The sequence below is a fragment of the Rana temporaria genome, chromosome 12 (assembly GCF_905171775.1).
Source record: "Rana temporaria chromosome 12, aRanTem1.1, whole genome shotgun sequence".
Classification (NCBI taxonomy): domain Eukaryota; kingdom Metazoa; phylum Chordata; class Amphibia; order Anura; family Ranidae; genus Rana; species Rana temporaria.
The window spans coordinates 78,229,573-78,255,099 of NC_053500.1; positions in this window are offsets into that span (position 1 = coordinate 78,229,573).

Genomic DNA, 25,527 nt, shown 5'->3' on the forward strand with positions numbered 1-25,527 from the left:
CTCAGCCAGTTCCTCCAGATATTTCACTTTGTACTCCACCTTTTTTTCATTACTCTTTATAGGTATTAGATGTTCTCTCACATTATTCTTTGCACATCTAATGCATAATGAGAGTTCTGGTATTAAGGTGAAGTTCAAAGTGAATTTCTAAACCTAAGTGGAGAACCCCTTAAAGAAGATTTGAGGATATTATTAAACTCAGAGACTGGTGGACTTAGACCTTCATAGATAGATTGAAATTCTGCCAGTTCAGAAGAAATTTCAATCTATCTATCAATGTGCAGACAGGTTATACAGACTCCGACCTATCAACTGACTTCAGTACAACAATGGGAAATGTCGAACGATTTCTCTCTGTTCCAGCAATGTGGAGTGATTTCTCTCCCTGTGCCACAAATGTGGAGCAGTCTCTCTCTCTGTGCGGGCATCCCATCATTAACCCCCGCCGCGTGCCGCTCAGTCTAAAATGCCCGGGCCTATTTTTTGTCCCAGTCCGGGCCTGAATCCATATATAATTCATTGTTGTATGAAGGAAAAGGACATTTGTGGGACTTTAAATGAGGCAAAAATCAAAGGGATAGCCGCCTCCATCCCTGTAATTGATTAAAAAAAGAAAGAGCAAATGGTGGGACTTTAAATGAAGCACATAGCAGCAAAAGGGACGTCAAGTGACCAGGAAATTTGTTTTTATTTATGTTTTATAGTTTCGTATAGAATATTTCGGGCATATAACCTCATAAAAATATTTGAACATTTTCAACACAAGTTACATAATATTCCATAGTTCAATGGACATACATGATGAGTAAAACAAGCCATAAATACAATCATAAGTATAACCAAGATGAAATTGGCCCAGGTGGCATGGGTAATCTATCCAAATTAATCTCAGGATGCAAGGAAGAGAAACGGAGAAGGAAGCTGATCTGTGCAGTATGCCCCTTCTCCCTTTGCGCCTTCCCGACATGCGCTAATCACCTGATGGCTGAGCTACCCAGGTGAAAGCGTTCCGCTCTCTTTTGTGTTGTCTGCCCGTGCTGATGAGGGGGGTGTGGCGGTGGCGGTGGCGATGCACCTATATACCGACCTCCCTGGCCGGCTCCGTACACACATCATTTTTCTCACATCATGGACTTATTTACATGATCGTGGATTACCATTAGGTATCCATTCACTTCCCATGTTTCTCATTTTCCTTATCTTTACTTGCTGTTCACCTGTTTCTCTGGTTTCCAACTCCATTGTTATTCTGTTTATGCATCCCTTTGCTGAATTTACCTACCTTACACTCCTATTCCTACACATTTTCACAGACAAGCACAGTTTTTTTCAGATGCTTGCCGAGTGGCTACAATAGAAATTGAGCGGCGGCCCCGCCCACCTGCCACCCCTTTTCACAACATGACAGACCAGGGGCGGGGGGTGGGCGGTGCCGCAGCTCAATTTCTATTGTAGCCACTCGGCAGGCTCCCCTCTCGTTTATAACTCTGTGGTCTTCTAGAAAATGGCCGCCAGCGGAGACATTATCTCCGCCTGCCGCGGACCTCCAGCGACGGCGGGCGGCGAAAAATAGTACATTACAGTGCGGGCGGGGCCGCGAAAGCTATGAAGTCACCCACGGCGCCGCCCTTCACCCACTGCCGCCCCGAGGCCTGGCCTCGGTGGCCTTGTGGGAAATCCGGCACTGCTTGTGCTAGGACCCTGAATAAATTTTTCAGGAATTACAGCTTATTCCCCGTATGATATTTCCATACTCAGCCTGCGTTTGTATAGCTCTGATCGCAAATGTAAAATATAATGGTAATTAGTTAGTATTGAAGTATGTATCTAATTTTGGATGGAGCAAGGAAGGATTCAACTTTTTGTTGTATTTTTTTTGCTACCCAGGGCTCCATTAGATGCATTTTCAGTAGTTTTCAGTTTCTCAAAACAGAAAGTGAGATCAAATCTGTAAAAAGGGACACAGAAGTAAAAATTGGACAGATGTCAAAATGCATCATCCATCGAAATACTTGAACAATGTTAACATCTAATCAGGGCCAGACTGGGAATAAAATCCAGCCCTGGAAATAATTTCATACCAGCCCCACAGCAATATTATACCAGCCCAACATCATAACGTCATAATTTTTTTTGTTCATTGATTGCCACTTTAACCAAGCTGCTAGCAGTCTTCAGTAGAGTTGAGCGGACACCTGGATGTTCGGGTTCGACGGGTTTGGCTGAACTTCGGAAAAAAGTCTGGGTTCGGGACCCGAACTTGACCCGAACTTGACCCCGAACCCCATTGCAGTCAATTTTGGACCCGAACTTTTCAGTACAAAAATGTCTCTAAAACACTAAGGGAAAAGGCAGAGGGCTGCAAATGGCAGCAAAATGTCTGTAAGAGCATGGCAAATACTCTGAAAATAAATGTGGATAGGGAAATAACTTAAAAAAACAAAAAAAAAAAAAAAAAATCTTGACCTAGGAGGACGAGGTCCATATGGAGTAGGAGGTTGAGGTGGCGGTGGATGTGGCGGTGTAGGTGGAAGCGGCGGTGGAGGAGGACGAGGTAGCCAACACAGCAGGTTTTGGTTTTTAATTGATTTATTTTTTAAATTAGGGTACACCCCAAAAGAGTGAGAAAGATCTAGGGTTGCCACCTCATCCCTTTAAACCCAAACACATAGTAATTACACACGTCCTGGGGCTAATTTAATGTCGATAAGGCACCAAGTGAGTTTAATTAGCAGCACCTTAATCAGCCAGAGAACAAAAGCTGTCCTCTGTAGGAGGTGTATCATCTGTGTCCTCTGTATCCCCCCAGCCACGCACCAGTGATGGCCATGAGCTGGTCTGGGTGCCACTCTGCTGTGAACATGGTTCCTTCTCCTTCTCCTCATCCTCCGCCTCGTCATCCTCCAGAACTGTGCCCTTGCTGGACAATTGTGTACCTGGCCTTTGTTGGTGCAGGAACCCACCCTCGGAGCCACTTGTGAATGACTGCCCTGAAAGCCTTGGAAATGATCCCGATTCCTCCTTATCCTCCTCCTGTGCCACATCCTCTTCCATCATTGCCCGAAGCGTTTTTTCAAGGAGGCATAGAACTGGGATAGTAACGCTGAGAACGCGTCATCGGCACTGGCCATGTTGGTGGAGTACTCGAAACAGCGCAACAAGGCACACAGGATGAGGAAGCGGAGTAGGAGGAGTTAGCAACAGGAGGTAAACTGAAGCGCCCTGCAATCCTCGGTGGTGGAAGAACATGCGCCAAACTGCTATCCGCCTCAGGCCCAGCCGACACTGCATTTACCCAGTACGCTGTTAGGAAGATATAACGGATTACTGGTCCGCGTATCCGTAGTTAGGTGGACCTTGGCACAGATGGCGTTGCGCAGTGCACACCTGATTTTGTCCCCCACTTGGTTGTGCAGGGAAGGGATGGCTCGCCTGGAAAAGTAGTGGCGGCTGGGTACGAAGTACTGTGGGACAGCCAATGCCATCAGGCTTTTAAAACTCTGCGTCTCCACCAGACGGAATGACAGCATTTCAAAGGCCAGGAATTTTGAAATGCTGGCATTCAGGGCCAGGGATCGCGGGTGGGTAGGGGGGTACTTCCTCTTCCGCTCCAGTGTTTGGGAGATAGAGAGCTGAATGTTTCCATGGGACATTGTGGAGATGTTTGGTGACCCAGGGGTAGTGTTGCTTGCCAGTCCTCTAATTGTGGGGTGGCAGGTGTCACTGTCACTACAGAGGTGGATGAAGAGGCCGAGAGGCCCGAGACTGAAGCAGAAGAGGAAGCAGGAGGAGCCAGAGACCTTTCTTGGTTTTTGAGGTGTGTACTCCACTGCAGCTTCTGCCTTGCACTTAGATGCCTGGTCATGCAGGTTGTGCTCAGGTTGAGAACGTTTATGCCTCGCTTCAGCCTCTAATTGCACAGCGTGCAAACCAATTGTGTCTTGTCATCAGCACATTGTGTGAAGAACTGCCACGCTAGGGAACTCCTTGGACCTGGCTTTGGTGTGCTCGCTCCCTTGCTGCGTTGGGCAGTAGCAGGCGTACTGTCTAGGGGACGGACGCTATGCTTTTGCACCCTGCTTCCTCTTCTGCTGTGCTGGTGGCTCTGTGCGACCACCGCCTCTTCCTCCGAACTACATTGGTCACCTGCATGAGGTTGATTCCATGTGGGGTCGAGGACCTCATCGTCCACCACATCATCTTCCACCCAGTCTTCACCACTGCCCTCCTTGTCAGTCTGCACAATTGCAAAAGCAGCAGCAGTTGGCAACTTTGTTTAATCATCATCCGAGACGTGCTGTGATGGTCTTCCCATGAACTCATCTTGAAACATAAGTGATTGGGCATCGGTGCACTAAATCTCTTCCACTTCTGGGGCAGGGCTAGGTGGATGGCCCTGGGAAAACATGCTAACAGACTCATCAAAAAGCAGAAGAGACTGCTGCATGATTTGGGGCTCAGACTGCTTGGCTGATTTGCAAGGGGGTGAGGTGAAAGACTGATGGACATCGGCTGCAGGTGCCAACTCTGATCATTCAGCACAAGACAATGTAAAGGAACTGGAGGCACTGTCAGCAACCCAATCTACTACCGCCTGTTCTGCTCCTGGCCTCAACATTCGTAGAGCCGGATTAGGCCCGACCAAATACCGCTGCAGGCTCTGTCGCCTACTCGCACCTTAGAAAGGTGTTTCACTTGTGCGTGTAGCTGGCACAGATCGACCACGTCCTCTCCCTGTAGAAGGAGCTCCACCAGCAGCACCACGACCGCGGCCACGTCCCTTATTTGACGTTCTCCTCATATTTAAAAAGATCTTGCCCTAAATGGGTGTTTTTTGAATAGAACAATAGAGGAAAACTAGCTAAAGTGTTTATCTCACACCTACAGATATGCAGGAATCGCACCAAAAAAAATGTATCTGCCCAAAAAAAAAAAAAAATTAATAGCACAATAGAAAACAGTGGGCCAGATTCAGATAGATTAGCGGATCTTTAGATCCGCGTAATCTATCTGATTTACGATCCGCCGGTCCAATTTTGCGAGGCTAGTGCATGATTCACCAAGCACTTACCTCGAAAATTGCACCGTCGGATCGTAACTCCCCCGGCGGAATTCAAATTCCGCGGCTAGGGGGAGTGCACAACTTAAATCAGGCGCATTCCCGCGCCGATTTAACTGCGCATGCGTCGCCGGCGAAATTTGCCAGTACGCATGCTCCAAATGATGTCGCTAGGACGTCAATGTTTTCGGCGGCTACGTAAATTCCGGCCATCCGTATTCCCGATCGACTTACGCAAACAACGTAAAAATTTGAATCTCGGCGCGGGAACGACGGCCATACTTAACATTAGCTACCCCTCATATAGCAGGGGTAACTATCCGCCGGAAAAAGCCGAACAAAAACTACGTAAAAAAAAAGCGACGGGCGGGCGTTCGGTCTTGAATTGGCGGTTCTCCTCATTTGCATATCCGACGCGTAGAAAACTGCGACGACACCTAGCGGCCGGCGGTAGATTGCAGCCTAAGATCCGACTGGTGTAAGTCACTTACACCAGTCGGATCTAAGGGAGATCTATGCGGAACTGATTCTTATGAATCAGTCGCATAGATCCGACCGGCTGGACTCAGAGATACGACGGCGGATCAGGAGATCCGCCGTCGTATCCCCTTGATGAATCTGCCCCAGTATGTAAAGTGTGTATCTCACAAGTACAGATATGCATGAAACGCTGCAAACACTGGAGGAAAAACTGTAAAATATATTTTTTTGCCCAAAATGGGTGTTTTTTTAATAGAGCAATAGAAGAACAGTAGCTAAAGTGTTTATCTTACACTTACAGATATGGAGGAAACACAGCAAACACTGGAGGAAACACTGCAAAATATGTTTTTTGCACCAAACTGGGTGTTTTTTGAATAGAACAACAGAAGAACAGTAGCTAAAGTGTTTATCTCACACTTACGGATATGGAGGAAACACTGCAAACACTGGAGGAAACACTGCAAAATATGTTTTTTTGCACCAAACTGGGTGTTTTTTGAATAGAACAACAGAAGAACAGTAGCTAAAGTGTTTATCTCACACTTACAGATATGGAGGAAACACGGCAAACACTGGAGAAACACTGCAAAATATATTTGTTTGCCCTAAATGGATGTTTTTTGAATAGCACAATATAAGAAAAGTATATACAGGGTGTATCTCACGGGAACATATGCAGTGCTGGTGCATTATGCAGAGTATCTCACAGGAACAGATGCAGTGCAGCTGCAATTTGATTTGTGAACCAGGACTGACTCCTATATAATTCTCTCCCTATAAGAACAAACAGGAACCTTGCCCTAAACTATCTAATGCAGAGTATCTCACAGAAAGAAATGCAGTGACGGTGCAATATGCAGAGTATCTCACAGGAACAGATGCAGTGCAGCTGCAATTTGATTTGTGAACCAGGACTGACTCCTATATAATTCTCCCCCTATAAGAACAAACAGGAACCTTGCCCTAAACTATCTAATGCAGAGTATCTCACAGAAAGAAATGCAGTGCTGGTGCAATATGCAGAGTATCTCACAGGAAAAGATGCAGTGCAGCTGCAATTTGATTTGTGAACCAGGACTGACTCCTATATAATTCTCTCCCTATAAGAACAAGCAAGAACCTTTCCCTAAACTATCTAATGCAGAGTATCTCACAGAAAGAAATGCAGTGCTGGTGCAATATGCAGAGTATCTCACAGGAACAGATGCAGTGAAGCTGCAATTTGATTTGTGAACCAGGACTGACTCCTATATAATTATATCCCTATAAGAACAAGCAGGAACCTTGCCCTAAACTATCTAATGCAGAGTATCTCACAGAAAGAAATGCAGTGCTGGTGCAATATGCAGAGTATCTCACAGGAACAGATGCAGTGCAGCTGCAATTTGATTTGTGAACCAGGACTGACTCCTATATAATTCTCTCCCTATAAGAACAAGCAAGAACCTTGCCCTAAACTATCTAATGCAGAGTATCTCACAGAAAGAAATGCAGTGCTGGTGAAATATGCAGAGTATCTCACAGGAAGAGATGCAGTTCTGCTGCAATTTAATTTGTGAACCAGGACTGACTCCTATATAATTCTCTCCCTATAAGAACAAGCAGGAACCTTTCCCTAAACTATCTAATGCAGAGTATCTCACAGAAAGAAATGCAGTGCTGGTGCAATATGCAAAGTATCTCACAGGAACAGATGCAGTGCAGCTGCAATTTGATTTGTGAACCAGGACTGACTCCTATATAATTCTCTCCCTATAAGAACAAGCAGGAACCTTGCCCTAAACTATCTAATGCAGAGTATCTCACAGAAAGAAATGCAGTGCTGGTGAAATATGCAGAGTATCTCACAGGAAGAGATGCAGTTCTGCTGCAATTTAATTTGTGAACCAGGACTGACTCCTATATAATTCTCTCCCTATAAGAACAAGCAGGAACCTTGGGCCAGATTCACGTAGAATCGCGGCGGCGTAACTTATCCTAGATAAGTTACACCGCCACAATTTTTCATCGTAAGTGCCTGATTCACCAAGCACTTGCGATGAAAACTACGCCCGCAGCCTCTGGCGCAAGGCGGGCCAATTCAAATGGGCGTGTGCCATTTAAATTAGGCGCGCTCCCGCGTCGGACCTACTGCGCATGCTCCGTTTCCTAACTCCCGCCGTGCTTTGCGCGCCGTGACATCATTTTTTTGAGCGGCGACGCGCGTAGCGTACTTCCGTATTCCCGGACGGCTTACGCAAACGACGTTAAATTTTGAATTTCTATGCGGGAACGACGGCCATACTTTAGACAGCAATACACTTGCTGACTAAAGTTAGGGCACCCAAAAAAACAACTAACTTTGCGACAGGAAACTTGACTACGGACGACGTAGCGAACACGAAAAACCGTCGTGGATCGGCCGTAACTCCTAATTTGCATACCCAACGCTGGTTTACTACGCAAACTCCCCCCAGCGGCGGCCGCGATACTGCATCCTAAGATCCGACAGTGTAAAACTATTACACCTGTCGGATCTTAGGGATATCTATGCGTAACTGATTCTATGAATCAGTCGCATAGATAGAAACAGGGATACAACGGCGTATCAGGAGAAACGCCATTGTATCCCTTTTGTGAATCTGGCCCTATGTCCTAAACTATCTAATGCAGAGTATCTGAAAGAAAGAAATGCAGTGCTGGTGCAATATGCAGAGTATCTCACAGGAACAGATGCAGTGCAGCTGCAATTTGATTTGTGAACCAGGACTGACTCCTATATAATTCTCTCCCTATAAGAACAAACAGGAACCTTGCCCTAAACTATCTAATGCAGAGTATCTGACAGAAAGAAATGCAGTGCTGGTGCAATATGCAGAGTATCTCACAGGAACAGATGCAGTGCAGCTGCAATTTGATTTGTGAACCAGGACTGACTCCTATATAATTCTCTCCCTATAAGAACAAGCAAGAACCTTGCCCTAAACTATCTAATGCAGAGTATCTCACAGAAAGAAATGCAGTGCTGGTGAAATATGCAGAGTATCTCACAGGAAGAGATGCAGTTCTGCTGCAATTTAATTTGTGAACCAGGACTGACTCCTATATAATTCTCTCCCTATAAGAACAAGCAGGAACCTTTCCCTAAACTATCTAATGCAGAGTATCTCACAGAAAGAAATGCAGTGCTGGTGCAATATGCAAAGTATCTCACAGGAACAGATGCAGTGCAGCTGCAATTTGATTTGTGAACCAGGACTGACTCCTATATAATTCTCTCCCTATAAGAACAAGCAGGAACCTTGCCCTAAACTATCTAATGCAGAGTATCTCACAGAAAGAAATGCAGTGCTGGTGAAATATGCAGAGTATCTCACAGGAAGAGATGCAGTTCTGCTGCAATTTAATTTGTGAACCAGGACTGACTCCTATATAATTCTCTCCCTATAAGAACAAGCAGGAACCTTGGGCCAGATTCACGTAGAATCGCGGCGGCGTAACTTATCCTAGATAAGTTACACCGCCACAATTTTTCATCGTAAGTGCCTGATTCACCAAGCACTTGCGATGAAAACTACGCCCGCAGCCTCTGGCGCAAGGCAGGCCAATTCAAATGGGCGTGTGCCATTTAAATTAGGCGCGCTCCCGCGTCGGACCTACTGCGCATGCTCCGTTTCCTAACTCCCGCCGTGCTTTGCGCGCCGTGACATCATTTTTTTGAGCGGCGACGCGCGTAGCGTACTTCCGTATTCCCGGACGGCTTACGCAAACGACGTTAAATTTTGAATTTCTATGTGGGAACGACGGCCATACTTTAGACAGCAATACACTTGCTGACTAAAGTTAGGGCACCCAAAAAAACAACTAACTTTGCGACAGGAAACTTGACTACGGACGACGTAGCGAACACGAAAAACCGTCGTGGATCGGCCGTAACTCCTAATTTGCATACCCAACGCTGGTTTACTACGCAAACTCCCCCCAGCGGCGGCCGCGATACTGCATCCAAAGATCCGACAGTGTAAAACTATTACACCTGTCGGATCTTAGGGATATCTATGCGTAACTGATTCTATGAATCAGTCGCATAGATAGAAACAGGGATACGACGGCGTATCAGGAGAAACACCATTGTATCCCTTTTGTGAATCTGGCCCTATGTCCTAAACTATCTAATGCAGAGTATCTGACAGAAAGAAATGCAGTGCTGGTGCAATATGCAGAGTATCTCACAGGAACAGATGCAGTGCAGCTGCAATTTGATTTGTGAACCAGGACTGACTCCTATATAATTCTCTCCCTATAAGAACAAACAGGAACCTTGCCCTAAACTATCTAATGCAGAGTATCTCACAGAAAGAAATGCAGTGCTGGTGCAATATGCAGAGTATCTCACAGGAACAGATGCAGTGCAGCTGCAATTTGATTTGTGAACCAGGACTGACTCCTATATAATTCTCCCCCTATAAGAACAAACAGGAACCTTGCCCTAAACTATCTAATGCAGAGTATCTCACAGAAAGAAATGCAGTGCTGGTGCAATATGCAGAGTATCTCACAGGAACAGATGCAGTGCAGCTGCAATTTGATTTGTGAACCAGGACTGACTCCTATATAATTCTCTCCCTATAAGAACAAGCAAGAACCTTTCCCTAAACTATCTAATGCAGAGTATCTCACAGAAAGAAATGCAGTGCTGGTGCAATATGCAGAGTATCTCACAGGAACAGATGCAGTGAAGCTGCAATTTGATTTGTGAACCAGGACTGACTCCTATATAATTATATCCCTATAAGAACAAGCAGGAACCTTGCCCTAAACTATCTAATGCAGAGTAGCTCACAGAAAGAAATGCAGTGCTGGTGCAATATGCAGAGTATCTCACAGGAACAGATGCAGTGCAGCTGCAATTTGATTTGTGAACCAGGACTGACTCCTATATAATTCTCTCCCTATAAGAACAAGCAAGAACCTTTCCCTAAACTATCTAATGCAGAGTATCTCACAGAAAGAAATGCAGTGCTGGTGCAATATGCAGAGTATCTCACAGGAACAGATGCAGTGAAGCTGCAATTTGATTTGTGAACCAGGACTGACTCCTATATAATTATATCCCTATAAGAACAAGCAGGAACCTTGCCCTAAACTATCTAATGCAGAGTATCTCACAGAAAGAAATGCAGTGCTGGTGCAATATGCAGAGTATCTCACAGGAACAGATGCAGTGCAGCTGCAATTTGATTTGTGAACCAGGACTGACTCCTATATAATTCTCTCCCTATAAGAACAAGCAAGAACCTTGCCCTAAACTATCTAATGCAGAGTATCTCACAGAAAGAAATGCAGTGCTGGTGAAATATGCAGAGTATCTCACAGGAAGAGATGCAGTTCTGCTGCAATTTAATTTGTGAACCAGGACTGACTCCTATATAATTCTCTCCCTATAAGAACAAGCAGGAACCTTTCCCTAAACTATCTAATGCAGAGTATCTGACAGAAAGAAATGCAGTGCTGGTGCAATATGCAGAGTATCTCACAGGAACAGATGCAGTGCAGCTGCAATTTGATTTGTGAACCAGGACTGACTCCTATATAATTCTCTCCCTATAAGAACAAACAGGATTCTTGCCCTAAACTATCTAATGCAGAGTATCTCACAGAAAGAAATGCAGTGACGGTGCAATATGCAGAGTATCTCACAGGAACAGATGCAGTGCAGCTGCAATTTGATTTGTGAACCAGGACTGACTCCTATATAATTCTCCCCCTATAAGAACAAACAGGAACCTTGCCCTAAACTATCTAATGCAGAGTATCTCACAGAAAGAAATGCAGTGCTGGTGCAATATGCAGAGTATCTCACAGGAACAGATGCAGTGCAGCTGCAATTTGATTTGTGAACCAGGACTGACTCCTATATAATTCTCTCCCTATAAGAACAAGCAAGAACCTTTCCCTAAACTATCTAATGCAGAGTATCTCACAGAAAGAAATGCAGTGCTGGTGCAATATGCAGAGTATCTCACAGGAACAGATGCAGTGAAGCTGCAATTTGATTTGTGAACCAGGACTGACTCCTATATAATTATATCCCTATAAGAACAAGCAGGAACCTTGCCCTAAACTATCTTGTGAAATTGGAAAATTTAAAAAATCGAAGTTCGAAATTCAAAAATTGAAAAATGTTTCATTTTCGAATTTTTCAAATTTGCAATTTGGAATTTTTCAAATTTGGAATTTTTCAGATTTGGAATTTTTCAGATTTGGAATTTTTCAAATTTCGAATTTTTCAAATTTCCGAATTTCGAAAATTCGAAATTTCGAAAATTGAAAAATTCGAAAATTGAAAAATGTTTCAAATTTCGAATTTTTCAATTTCCGAATTTCGAATTTTCGAATTATCGTATTTCCGAATTTTCGTATTTATGAAACATTTTTCAATTATCGAACTTCGATTTTTTAAATTTTCGAATTTCAAATTTTTCAATTTTCGAAATTTCGAATTTTCGAAATTCGGAAATACGAAAATTCGAAATTTCAAACATTCGTAATTTGAAAACTGAAAAAATCGAAGTTCGAAATGCGAAAATTGAAATTTTTTTTTTCGAAATTTTGAATTTGGAATCTTTCAATTTTCGCATTTTTCAATTTTCGAATTTCCGAATTTCGAAGATTGAAAAAATCGAAATTCGAAAATTGAAAAAAAAATTCAAATTTCGAATTTTTTAATTTCCGAATTTTCGTATTTCCGAATATTCGTATTTACGAATTTTCATATTTACGAATTTCGAAAATTCGAAATGGAAAAATTCGAAAATTTAAAAAATTTCGAATTTTTCAATTTTCGAATTTCAAATTTTTCAATTCGAATTTCGAAAATGGAAAAATTCGAAATTTTCGAATTTCACATTTTTCTATTTTCGAATTTCGAATTTTTAAAATTTTTCGAAATTTCGAATTTCGAATTTTTCGAAATTTTGAAATTTCGTCTTTCCGAATATTCATATTTCGAAATTTCGAAAATTGAAAAATTTGAAAATCGAAATTTCGAAAATTGAAAAGTTCGAAATTCAAAAATTCGAAAATTGAAATATTCGAAAATTGAAAAATTCGAAATTTAGAAAAATGTGAAATTCGAAATTTCGGAAATTGAAAAATTCGAAATGTCAAAAATTCGAAAATAGAAATTTCGAAATCTGAAAAATTCCAAATTTAGAAATTTCGTAAATTTCCGAATTCTTTTTTTTCCGTTTCATTCGTTTTTTTCGTTTCATTCGTTTTTTCTGTTTTTTTGCTTTTTCGGAATTCTGAAAATTCCCCGAATTTCCGAAAAAAGCAAAAAAAATAATAAAACGAAAAAAAAATTTTTTTTTCGAAACTTCAGAATTTCCGAAAAAATAAAAAACGAATGAAACAAAAACGGAAAAACCGAATTTTTCGAATTTCCCGAATTTACGAACTTAAGAAAAAATAAAAAAAACGAAAATGACAAACGAAAAAAACGATTTTTTTTGGCAGTGCACATATCTAGTAGACAGTCCAAAGTATTTACCAAGAGGCATGGTGAGTTTTTTTAAGTTGTAATTTTTTTGTCACATTAGTTTGGAAAATTAAGAAATATATTTATCACACACAGCATGAGCATGCTTGAAATTACACCCCCAAACACATTCTGCTATGCATCCTGAGTATGGTAATACCACACGTGTGAAACTTTTTCACAGCCTAGATGCATAGAGGGACACTCAATTCAAGGAGCAGCTTCAGGCATTCCAAGGGCATAACCTATGCAATTCACATTTCTCACACACAGAATGGGCATACTTAGAATTGCACCCCAAAAGAAATTCTACTACTCCTCCTGAGTATGATGATACCCAGGGCTCAAGTCCTGCGGGAACGCGTGGGAACGGAGTTCCTGCACTTTTTTCACAGCAGGAACGCAGTTCCCTTTGCAGGACTAGAGCAGCCGAGCCGCCCGAGCCAATCCTTCACTAAGTGGTGATGCCCAGCTCGAGTCACTGTCAGGGGCAGGCGAACCTTAGTAATCCTTTATGTTACTAGCCGCTTCCTGTATATGGATTCATTGCGTAGTGTGCGGGTATTCCGTCACTTCCTCGATGCCGCAATGTCTCCTGGGAGCTTTTGTCGTTGTTCCCAGGAGACATTGCGGAGGTCTGCCGTGAGTTATCGCAGGATTTAGAAAGAACTTGCTTCTAGTAATTAAAACATGCGGTTTAGTAATTATGCATATGAGCGTATAATTTTTTTTCTTTTGGTGGGGGAATGGATCTTGGGTGGGAGTTCCCACACGTTTTCCCCCAGGACTTGACCCCTGATGATACCACATGTGTGAGACTTTTTTGTCTGGACTGATTATGTAGAAGACATTGTATCTTGTGGATCACACAAATCAACCAATTGTGTCAAAACAAATGTACTGTAATTGTCACCTCTATAACAATAGCCAGGAAATATAGCTTAGTGTAGCGTCACCTATATCAGCCCCAGTTCCTATAAACCAAACAAGCCTACTGGTACATGGAAGTTCCCCAATCATCTCCAATAGGCACAGTGCGTAAGATGCGCTCAAAGCAATAATTAAAGTTGGAAGGTATATATGTTTAACTTACATTAAGAAGGTACAACGTGGAAACAACAAATGGAGAACGTAATCAACAAAACCATGGATACATGGATAGGTCCTCAAAATAACTTCGAAACTGTGTGTAAAAATATATATTGGTAAGGAAAGGATATTTTTACACAGTTTCAAAGTTATTTTATCAGAAGTATCACAGTGGCACTTGGGGAACCTCCGCCAGACCTGTGTCTCCTGTCCTCCAAACGCACCCGCAGCCTGCAGACTCGCCATAACCAGCCCTTAACCCCTCAATCATGAGACTAGCCACACAGGTGTTGAGGGTTAAACATGCAGAGCATGAACTCTTTATTAAGTACCAAACATACACTTTTAAACACAATTAGGGACACTCCCCTTAGCCTTGTCATAGATGGGTAGGGGACAAGGAAGAACAAGAACCAATGGAAACTCAGCACATGTATATTCAAACAACTACAGTTGAAATACACCAAGGAATTCTGATAAGCAGGCAGCCCCTACTTGCACATTCCCTGCTTTGAGGTGTCTCGAGACATTTGTCTACGTGCCATGACCCAACACAGTTAAACACAGCAACAAGAGGGGGGGAGGGGGAGAAGGGATGTAGCATTATATTACATTATCTCAATTCCTTTTTGTCCCCAAGTCTCGTAGCCCCACACATTGGGAATATCGCTATCTTGTATATGCCTTTATCAGCTAAAAGTACATTGTTTGTGGAATAAAAGTATATATTTAGCCAAGCCGGGCCAATGGGTTTAGGTAGCCGGAAATGACTCCACGAGCCCAGCCACAGATATCGCAATCACCTTGTTCCGATGAACCGTCGACCACGGACACAAATGTCTGGAGGTGGCATCTTCTCCAGGTGGTGGGAGACGGCAAATAGCCCTCCAAATCTCCCGTTCTCTGCTGGGCCATAGTCTGTGGGTAGGAGGCCAGCCCACAGCCCCTTCCAAAACACAGAGTGACAATGGGTTCTGTCACAATCCCCTCAGCTGGATTTTCATCTTAATTTCAGGGCCCCTTTGCAGTTGTATGTTGTGTAAATGCACAATCACATGCATATTCTTGCAATGCACCTGCTCTAAGTGCTGCCTTGTCATGTCATTCATTGTGAATTGTATATTAATGCATTGTATAGTAGAGTAAAACATACATCACAGCTCACCACAATGCACATACTGTACACTGTGGTGCACTGTGTTGCTAAACAAGGTCACATGTCTTTTTTTATCCATTGTGATGCACTGGAAGCCAAATTATAATGAATGGACTGCCTTAACGCAACGTGTGTAAAACAAACCATAAGTATTATTGTGGACATGACCATCTCAGAGACAGCCCACACCCGCTGTGCAACCATTACCATATTCCAGCTAACTTTAGTAACTGGAATACACCAGAGGGGCACATACCACCGATGAGCCCCCCACACTTCTATTCCAACAGTATTTTGTTCCACCGTTAAAAGACCAACCACCGTCACGCGATCAGCTTGCTCATATTGCACCCTCAAAGAGATAAAGCAAACCTACCAAACAAAACAAAACACAGGGAGGGTGGGTGGGAAACTGCCTGCTTGTCACCTGTCCTTCTCTGCTGTCCAGGAGACCACAGCTATCCCTTAACTAACTACCACAAACCCCTCCTCATCCTTTTGCTCCAACCAATCCACCTCTCCCCCATTCTCCACCTACAATCCTTAACCCCATAGTTTCTTCCCCTTCTCACACTGTCATGCCGGCCCTGCACTAACTTTCATTTTATTTTCTCTCCCTCCAGACCTTACCAGTGTAGATAAGATGTCCCACCTTGTTTTGTGTCTGCAAAATCATGAGTACTCACCATCCTCCTTGCTATTAACTAAATGAATGAGACCACACATGAATTGGAGTACAAATGGCCATAGCAGCTGTCCTTACTACCAGAGCACCTCCTGTACCCAAATACCCCCCCCCCCCCGAAACTTCCTAGCTGTACTGACCAGATAGCGATCTGGTCCGAAATGCCCCCAAAAAGCCAGTAAAAAAAAGGCTTAAATAAGGCAACTTCGGAGCTGAATGAACACAGCGATCCCGACCATGCCAAATTGCAAATTGGCCTACAAATCTTCAAAGACCACCAGTCGCCTAACATCTTTGTGTTTTTGTTCTGTATCTTAAAGAAAATTTCTAAGTCCGCCAGCTTCTTCTCTATAGCGGACACCGACACACCCAGCACCATGTTTCTAGAGACAAAATAAAGGACCCTCATCCTTACCTCCGACTGCACCTGATCCACTCATGCTAGCCACCAGACCGACCACCATTACCGCCATAACTTGGTGTAGGCTGTCCCTGTAACCTCACTCATGACCTCCTGATCCAACCCGCGCCGGCTCCAATACAATCTCCCACAGCCACCTGTGCCAAGGAACCCCCTGTTGCTCAGATGCCGGTGCCAGCCCTCTGAACCTATCCCACTGAACCGAGACAATGAGTCCACTCCAGGGAGGTGAACAGCATATAGAAAGATGTTCAATTGTAGACAGCGAGACACCCTGTCGCGCAACAGCCTTAGACCAGGTTGGGACTGAGATGCGGTCAATGACTTGAACCACTCCCATGTAGTCAGAATTCAACCTAATTTTAATTCTCAAACAACTCAACAGATTTCCATGGCCAGCACTACTGGAAGAAGTACCAGGAGAGCACCCTGTTACCGGAAAAAAAAACCTGCATCTAACTAGGAACACAGCCAAGGTGCCGCACTCATATGCCTTGGTAGAAAGCCCCATAACCTGATGATCCTGTAGCATCTGTAAAAAAACAATTCGAGTTCAACCCCCCCTGACATACAAACCGATCTCCCATTATTTGTGACAAACAGCAGCATGGAATAAACTGCCTGCTTGTCACCTGTTCCTTCTCTGCTGTCCAGGAGACCCCAGCTAGCCCTTAACTAACTACCACAAACCCCTCTTTATTCTGTTGGTCCAACCAATCCACCTCTCCCCCATTCTTCACCTACAATCCTTAACCTCATAGTTGCTAATTTACCAGCTCCTTCCTTTTTTGAATGGATATGATTACTCATAATAACTGAGCGAGTTTAGGATGCTTCAATTTATGAATGGACAGGAGCCTCTGTCTCCTGTCCATTCACCTTCAGTTGAGATGTATCTCACCGAAGCCCCCCTAATAAAAATAAAAAAAAGGGGGAAAGATACATTGTAATAAATAAATATTCTAAAGTAAATTTGAAAAAATAATAAAAAATGTAATTCAATAAAATAAAAATAAACACTAACACTGACTGTCCACACCCCCCCTCCAAAAAATAAAATAAAGCATTGTAAAACATAATAATAAAAATAAAATATTATATATAAATATAAAATCCTTTGTGATTATGCTCAAGTGGTGTATCAGGAACACGGTCAGTCCGGACTGATTTTATTTAAACAAAACAATCGTCACAGAAAATCTTCCCTTGCAGGGGGTTCCACTATCATTGTATAACAGAAATTTCACCCTCCTGGCTCACTCACTCTTACTTAGCCAAACTCCTTTCTAAAGTATACTTTTTTCAGCTTTGTGGTGCTTGGTCGTGGGCCACATCTGACTTCTGCAGACATCCACTCTCAGACTGCCACCTGCAGGCTTAAGTCTCATACACACGCTCGGATTTTCTGCGGACAGGGCATAGGACTTTTGTCCGAAGGGCATTGGCTGGGAACTTGTATTTCATATAAACATCAAAGAATTGTCGGCCAACAAACACGAAGCTCCACCCTTTGGGCAAATACTGCTAATGTTATGTTATGGTGAGCATTGCTTCTGAGCATGTGTGTTTGTACTTTGGAGTTTTGTCCGACGGACTTATGTACACATGATCGGAAAATCCGACAACACACATTTGTTGGCGGACAATTTTAAAGCATGCTATCCCACATTTGTCCACGGAAAATCCGACAATTGTCCGATGGAGCATATTAAGGGTCGGATTTTCCGACAACAGCCTGTCATCACACAATTCCCGTCGGAATAATCCAATCGCGTGTACGAGGCTTTAGACTCCTAGAGATTGTCCGTTTCTCTCTCATGGAGCCGTCTCCACCTGAAAGCCCTCCCGTCTCCTACACCAGGCCACCTGCCTGTAGGGTGGAGCTGTTCCCAAGTGTGAGCCCTGAGCTCTCTTTCTGAGGGGTATATAAACCCAGCCCAGAGGTGTGAAATCATCATGCCTGTCTTTGCAAAAACCAGGCTGAAGGTGCTAATTAGGGATGAGCCAAACACCCCCCGGGTCGGTACGCACCAGAACTTGCGAACAGGCAAAAAATGTGTTCAAATGCGCAAACACCGTTAAAGTCTATGGGACATGAACAAGAGAAATGCTAATTTTAGAGGCTTATATGCAAGTTATTCCCATAAAAAGTGTTTGGGGACCTGAGTCCTGCCCTAGGGGATATGTATCAATGCAAAAGAAGTTTTAAAAACAACAGTTTTTTCAGGAGCAGTGATTTTAACCACTTGCTTACTGGACACTTAAACACCCCTCCTGCCCAGACCAATTTTCAGCTTTCAGCGCTCTCACACTTTGAATGACAATTAGTCATGCAACCCTGTACCAAAATGATTTTTTCGTCCTTTTTTCATACAACTAGAGATTTCTTTTGGTAGTATTTGACCACCTCTGGGTTTTTTATTTTTTGCGCTATTAATGAAAAAAGACTGAAAGTTTAGAAAAAATTATGTTTTTCTTAGTTTCTGTGATAACATTTTGCAAATTATTAATATTTCTTCATAAATTTTGGCCACAATTTATACTGCTACATGTCTTTGATAAAAATAACCCAACATTTTTGGAAATTATTTGGTCTGTGTGAAAGTTTTAGAGTCTACAAGCTATAGTGCAAATCATAAAAAATGATCACATCTGATCACACCTGATGTACTGAAGGCCTATCTCATTTCTTGGGACCCTAACAAGCCAGGAAAGTACAAATGCCCCCCAAATAACCCCTTTTTGGAAAGTAGACATTCCAAGGTATTTATTAAGAGGCATGGTGAGTTATTTGAAGTTGGAATTTTTTCCCACAATACTTTGCAATATTAAGATTTGTATTTTCTATTTAAAAAAATTCTCAAAATTGTCATTGTAATAGCTTATTTCTCTCACATGGCATGTGCATACCACAAATGACACCCCAAAATACATTCTGCTACTCCTGCTGAGTAAAACGATAACCCATGTGTGAGACTTTTTCACTGCCTGGCCACATACAGAGGCCCAACATGCAGGGAGCGCCATCAGGGGTTTTAGGAGCATAAATTGCACATCTAACTAGTTGACTACCTATTACACTTTTGAAGGCCCTGGAACACCAGGACAATGGATTTAACCACAAAGTGACCCCATTTTGGAAATCTAATACCCCAACGTATAATCTATGAGGCATAATGAGTCTTTTTAACGGTTTATTTTTTTCCTGCAGTTTTTGGAAAATGTGGAAAAAAAATGAAAACACATTTTTTTTTACACAAAGTTGTCCATTGATAAGATATTTCCAACACATAGCATGTACATAGCAAAAATGACACCCCAAAATACATTCTGCTACTCCTTTTGAGTAGAACGATACCCCATGTGTGAGACTTTTTTACTGCCTGGCCACATACAAAGGCCCAACATGCAGGGAGCGCCATCAGGGGTTCTAGGAGCATAAATTGCACATCTAACTAGTTGACTACCTATTACATTTTTGAAGGCCCTGGAACACCAGGACAATGGAATTACCAACAAACTGACCCCATTTTGGAAAGCTAACACCCCAACGTAAAATCTATGAGGCATAATGAGTCTTTTGAATGGTTCATTTTTTTCCAGAAGTTTTTGGAACATGTGGAAAAAAATGAAAACGCATTTTTTTTACACAAAGTTGTCCGTTTCTAAGATATTTCCAACACATAGCATTTAGCAAAAATGACACCCCAAAATACATTCTGCTACTCCTCCTAAGTACAACGATACCACATGTGTGAGACTTCTACACAGCCTGACCACATACAGAGATCCAACATGTAAGGAACACCGTCAGGTGTTCCAGAGACACATAGCATGCACATACCAAGAATTACACCCCAAAATACATTATGCTGAGCAAAGCGTAAACAAAAGATTACCTGTGGTAATAGTAGCACAGTTCTACACAGCAGGATAGCACTGGTACAGGCAGCAGGCAGGGACTTGGTCAGCAACGTCCAGGCAGGGATACTGTCCCGTCAGGGTTAGTGCAGGTGGTCAGTTCATGCAACAGGCAGAGGCATGATGGCATAGGTCCTACAGGCAGCAGGCAGAAGTAGGGCCTCGTTTAGGACAGAATGGGGACAGGGGTAGAGGCTTCTCCCACCCAAATCTCTTTGAAGCCTCCGGGCAACCAGACCCTAATCTAGGATGAGAAAACAAAAAAGTTTTCTTCATCCAGAAAAACTTTTCTGGAGCCCCTCACATATGTGAGACCCCTGTGTTGAATCCCACTAGTCCAGTAGCAGGGTACAAGATCAGTCCATGAGCCAGGCAAAAACATGGTCAAACAGTCCGAGGTCAGTTCCAGATCAGGCAGAGGTATTACAGAATCGTTAGGCAGAATCGTGGTAAAAAAACAAGCCGGGGTCAGTTACAGAGCAGGCAGTAGCATAAGGGGTGTAAAGGTGTGTGAAGGCAGGAACGGAGGTTTAATACTTTAGTTTAGTATGGTAACGGCAAAAACAGTCAGTTACACAGAGGCCTGGTTGGGAAGGACAATCGGCACAATGGTAAGATGTGTCTCGTCTGACTCCTTCACTGGCGCATACCTTACATCTTTTTTGACGTCGTCAGCCTGTTTCTGTGGGAGGGACTTTATCGTGAAAATGATGCGAGATGAGACGACTTAAAACATCAGATCGGATGGTTTGGGGTGCATCGTTCGGGAAAATAAGGGCAGTCCTGGATGCAAGTGGGCTTTCGGATGGTGGTGCCACGCCTTCTGCGGGTTTCAACGACGGTGTCATTGTGGATGGTAGTGAAAAAATTAAGTGCTGCGCTAATATTAACTTATTATACCAAACAGTAGTGCATAAGAGATCCCCAGTTTATAAAGGGGCATCAAGGTGCAAATAAACATTAATAAAATGAATACATTTGAAAAATTGCTAAAATGCTAGTGCCAAAAAAATTATTAATAATATACCAGTCCCAAAAGGTCAGCATAAAACTTCCATGGAAGGAACACTGCACAATCACTATGGAAAAAAAGGCAAACACAATCCTGTGATAGAGAGTCCTGTAGTAAGATTCAATACATGCAAACTTCTTCCTCTAGGATTTTTCTTCCTCCAAGGCAAAAACCGCTCATAGAGAGGAGAGAAAGAAAACAAATATGGTGCAAGTAACGTAAAGCAAAGTAAAGGGATTACTGCAATACAAAGATTGCACTCACGATACACTTCAGGTTTAATCAGGCTCAGCTGTAGAGTCAAAAACGCCGCTCAGTGCTGCGATCTCCTCACTGGGACGAATCTCCCATCAATCGCGTCACTTAGGCTCCTCCCCCTGGATGGTAGATAACATGTACACATCCCTTCTGTCCTTCCACTTCACTGCCAGAACCTCCTTGTTTCGCAGACTTGCTGATTCTCCTTTTTCAGCTTTTTATTCACAAGGCTTTGAGGAAAGCCTTTCCGGTTATTTCTGATGGTGCCACATGCTGGCGTCTGCTTCCGGTGCAGGTTGTGGAACAGGGGAAGAGAGATGTAAAAGTTGTCCACGTACAAGTGGTATCCTTTTTCCAAAAGGGGGTTAATGAGTTCCCAAACAATTTTGCCACATGATCCTAAGTAGTCTGGGCAATTAGGGGGATTCAGCTGGGTGTCCTTGCCTTCGTATACTCTGAAGGCATACAGGTACCCTGTGACTCGGTCACACAATTAATTTGTACACCTTCACACCATAGCGGGCTCTTTTGCTGGGTATAAATTGTTTTATTTGTAGCCTGCCACTAAATTTAATAAGGGACTCATCCACACAGATGTGTTAGTCTGGGGTATACAATTGGGAACATTTCTCAGAAAAATAATTCAGTAAGGGCCGAAGTTTGAAAAGCCTGTCATGATTTGGGTGATTTCGGGGATGGCACTGGGTATTGTCGTTAAAATGTAGGAATCTCATGATGGCGAAGTATCGGGATCTGGGCATTACGCTGGAGAAGATGGGCATGTGGTAGATCGGGTTTTTGGACCAAAAGGAACGTGAAGCGTTTTTTGGGTTGAGTCCCATACATAATGTGAGGCCTAAAAAAATTTTGAACTCCTCCACCGTAAGGCCTCTCCACTGGAAGGGACGGGCATAATATGACGTGGGATTATTTTCAATAAATTGCTGTGCAAATAGGTTGCACTGGGCCACAATTCCGGATAGCATGTCCTCTGTAAACATGAGGTTAAAATAATCGATTGGGGAAAAATTCTCCGTGTCCACCTGGATTCCTGGCTGGGCAGTGAAAGGGGGAATGTTGGCTTCTCCTGAAGTAGGAGGAAGCCACAAGGGGTTCTGAAGGGCATAGGGAAGGCTGGCATGGGTCCTTGACCTTTCTTGCTGAGGCACTGCGGTGCTGGTGGATGGCACTGCAGTGCTGGTGGATGGCACTGCAGTGCTGGTGGATGGCACTGCCTCCTCACGAGAACGCCTTCGTTTAGCCGGCCGGCTATCTTCCTCTTCTGAGTCACTCAGTGTTGCGCTACTGAAGGCTGGCTCATAAGTGACGTCAAACTCAGAATCAGAATTGGAAATTGAAATGGAATCTGAAAGAGAGAGCTCCACGTTGCTCTCGTCGGGCGCGGAAAGAATTTGGTATGCTTCCTCGGCGGAATAGGATCTTTTTGACATGGTTGCTGGTGTGTGCTAAGCCTTCACTGATGGGCACTGATGAGGTGGAGCAGATGGGCACTGATGAGGTGGAGCAGATGGGCACTGATGAAGTGGAGCAGACAGGCACTGATTGGCGGAGCAGATGGGCACTGATTGGCGGAGCAGATGGGCACTGATGAGGCGGGACAGATGTGCACTGACTAATTGCACAGATAAGCACTGATTGGCACAGGTGGGCACTGAGGTGGCATTGATGAGGCGGCACAGGTGGGCAAAGATAAAGGCGGCACAGGTGGGCACTGATTGGCGGCACAGGCAGGCACTGATTGGCGGCACATGTGGGCACAGATGAGGCAGCACAGGTGGGCACTGATTGGCGGCACAGGTGGGCACTGATTGGCAGCACAGGCAGGCACTGATTGGCAGCACAGGCGGGCACTGATTGGCGGCACAGGCGGGCACTGATTGGCAGCACAGGCAGGCACTGATTGGCGGCACAGGTGGGCACTGATTGGCGGCACTGGCGGGCACTGATTGGCGGCACAGTCGGGCATTGATTGGCAGCACAGGTGGGCACTGATTGGCAGCACAGGCGGGCACTGATTGGCGGCACAGGTGGGCACTGATTGGCGGCGCAGTTGGGCACTGCGCAGATTAGCACAGGTGGAAACAGATCCTTTGGGAACTGGGATGGCACTGGGATGGTACTGGGATGGCACTGGGATGGCACTGGAATGTCACTTGATGTCACTGTACTTTTTACTTTGTAACAATGTAACTTACAGATCTCTCCCTCCTCACACGCTGTCTCTGTGTGAGGAGGGAGAGGCAGCAATGAGAGATGATCTCATATGTTTACATTTGAGATCATCTCTCATTGGCCACACAGATCGCATCGCAAATGGCCACTCTGATCTGCTGTTCGCGGCGATCTGTAATTGGCTGTGTCCAAGGGACACGGCCAACACAGAATTTCCCCGCTGCGCGCTCGGGAGCGTGCACGGGGAACGAGCAAAGGGGCGGATGTCAATTGACGTCTTGTTGGATTTTCTTAAAGTGAAACAATAAAAGTGAAATATTCCTTTAAATTTCGTACCCGGGGGTTGTCTATAGTATGCCTGTAAAATGGCACATTTTCCCTGTGTTGAAAATTACATTTCTAAAGGAAAAAGTTGTTTAAAACTGCTCGCCGCTATAATGAATTGTCTGATCCAGCAATACAGATAAAAGTAATTGAAAAAAATGGCATGGGTTCTCCCCCAGTCCATGACCAGGCCCTTCAGGGTCTGGTATGGATATTAAGGGGAACCCTGTGCCAATTAAAAAAAAAATGGTGTAGGGTCCCCCTCAAAATCCATAACAGACCTTATGATTTTTAAGGGGAACTCCGCACCAAAATTAAAAAAATGGCGTGGGGGTCACCCCAAAAATCCATACCAGACCCTTATCCGAGCACGCAACCTGGCAGGTTACAGGAAAAGAGGGGGGACGAGAGAGCACCCCCCCTCCTGAAAAGTACCAGGCCACATGCCCTCAACATGAGGGGGTGCTTCAGGGTCACCCGCAAAGCACCTTGTCCCCATGGTAGTTGTGGGGGTCTTCGGACGGGGGGCTTATTAGAATCTGGAGGCCCCCTTTAACAAGGGGACCCCCAGATGCCGGCCCCCCCATGTGAATTGGTAACGAGGTACATTGTGGAATTTGGGGGGACCCCCACGCAATTTTTTTTTACATTTTGGTTCAGAGTTCTGTTTAATATTTATACCAGTAATGGACTGGGGGGGGGGACCCATGCCGTTTTTTTCAATGACTTTTATCTGTATTGAGGGACCTGACAATTCATTATAGCCGCGAGCAGTTTTAAATGACTTTTTTCCTTTAGAAATGTCATTTTGCTGCAGGGACTGTTCTAAACACTGGAAAAATGTGCCAGTTTACAGGCATACTATAAAACACCCCCCATGTACGAAATCTAAAGGAATATTTTACTTTTATTGTTTCACTTTAAGCATTATTAAAATCACTGCTCCCGGAAAAATGTCAGTTTGAAAAAAAAATTGCATTGAAACATGTCCCCTGGGGAAGGACCCAGGTCCCCAAATATTTTTTATGACAATACCATGCATATAAGCCTTTAAAATGATCACTTTTAATTTTCATGTTAGTGTCCCATAGACTTTAACGGGGTTCCACGGCTTTCGAATATTCTCAGCATATTGTTCGATGCTTGCCAGAACACCCGAACAACCAAAGTTCGGCCTGATCAACCAAAGTTCGGCCTGATCAACCAAAGTTCGGCCTGAACAACCAAAGTTCGGCCTGAACAACCAAAGTTCGGCCTGAACAACCAAAGTTCGGCCTGAACAACCAAAGTTCGGCCTGAACAACCAAAGTTCGGCCTGAACAACCAAAGTTCGGCCTGAACAACCAAAGTTCGGCCCGAACTTATGCTCAGGCCAAACTGTTCGCCCATCCCTAGTGCTAATATACA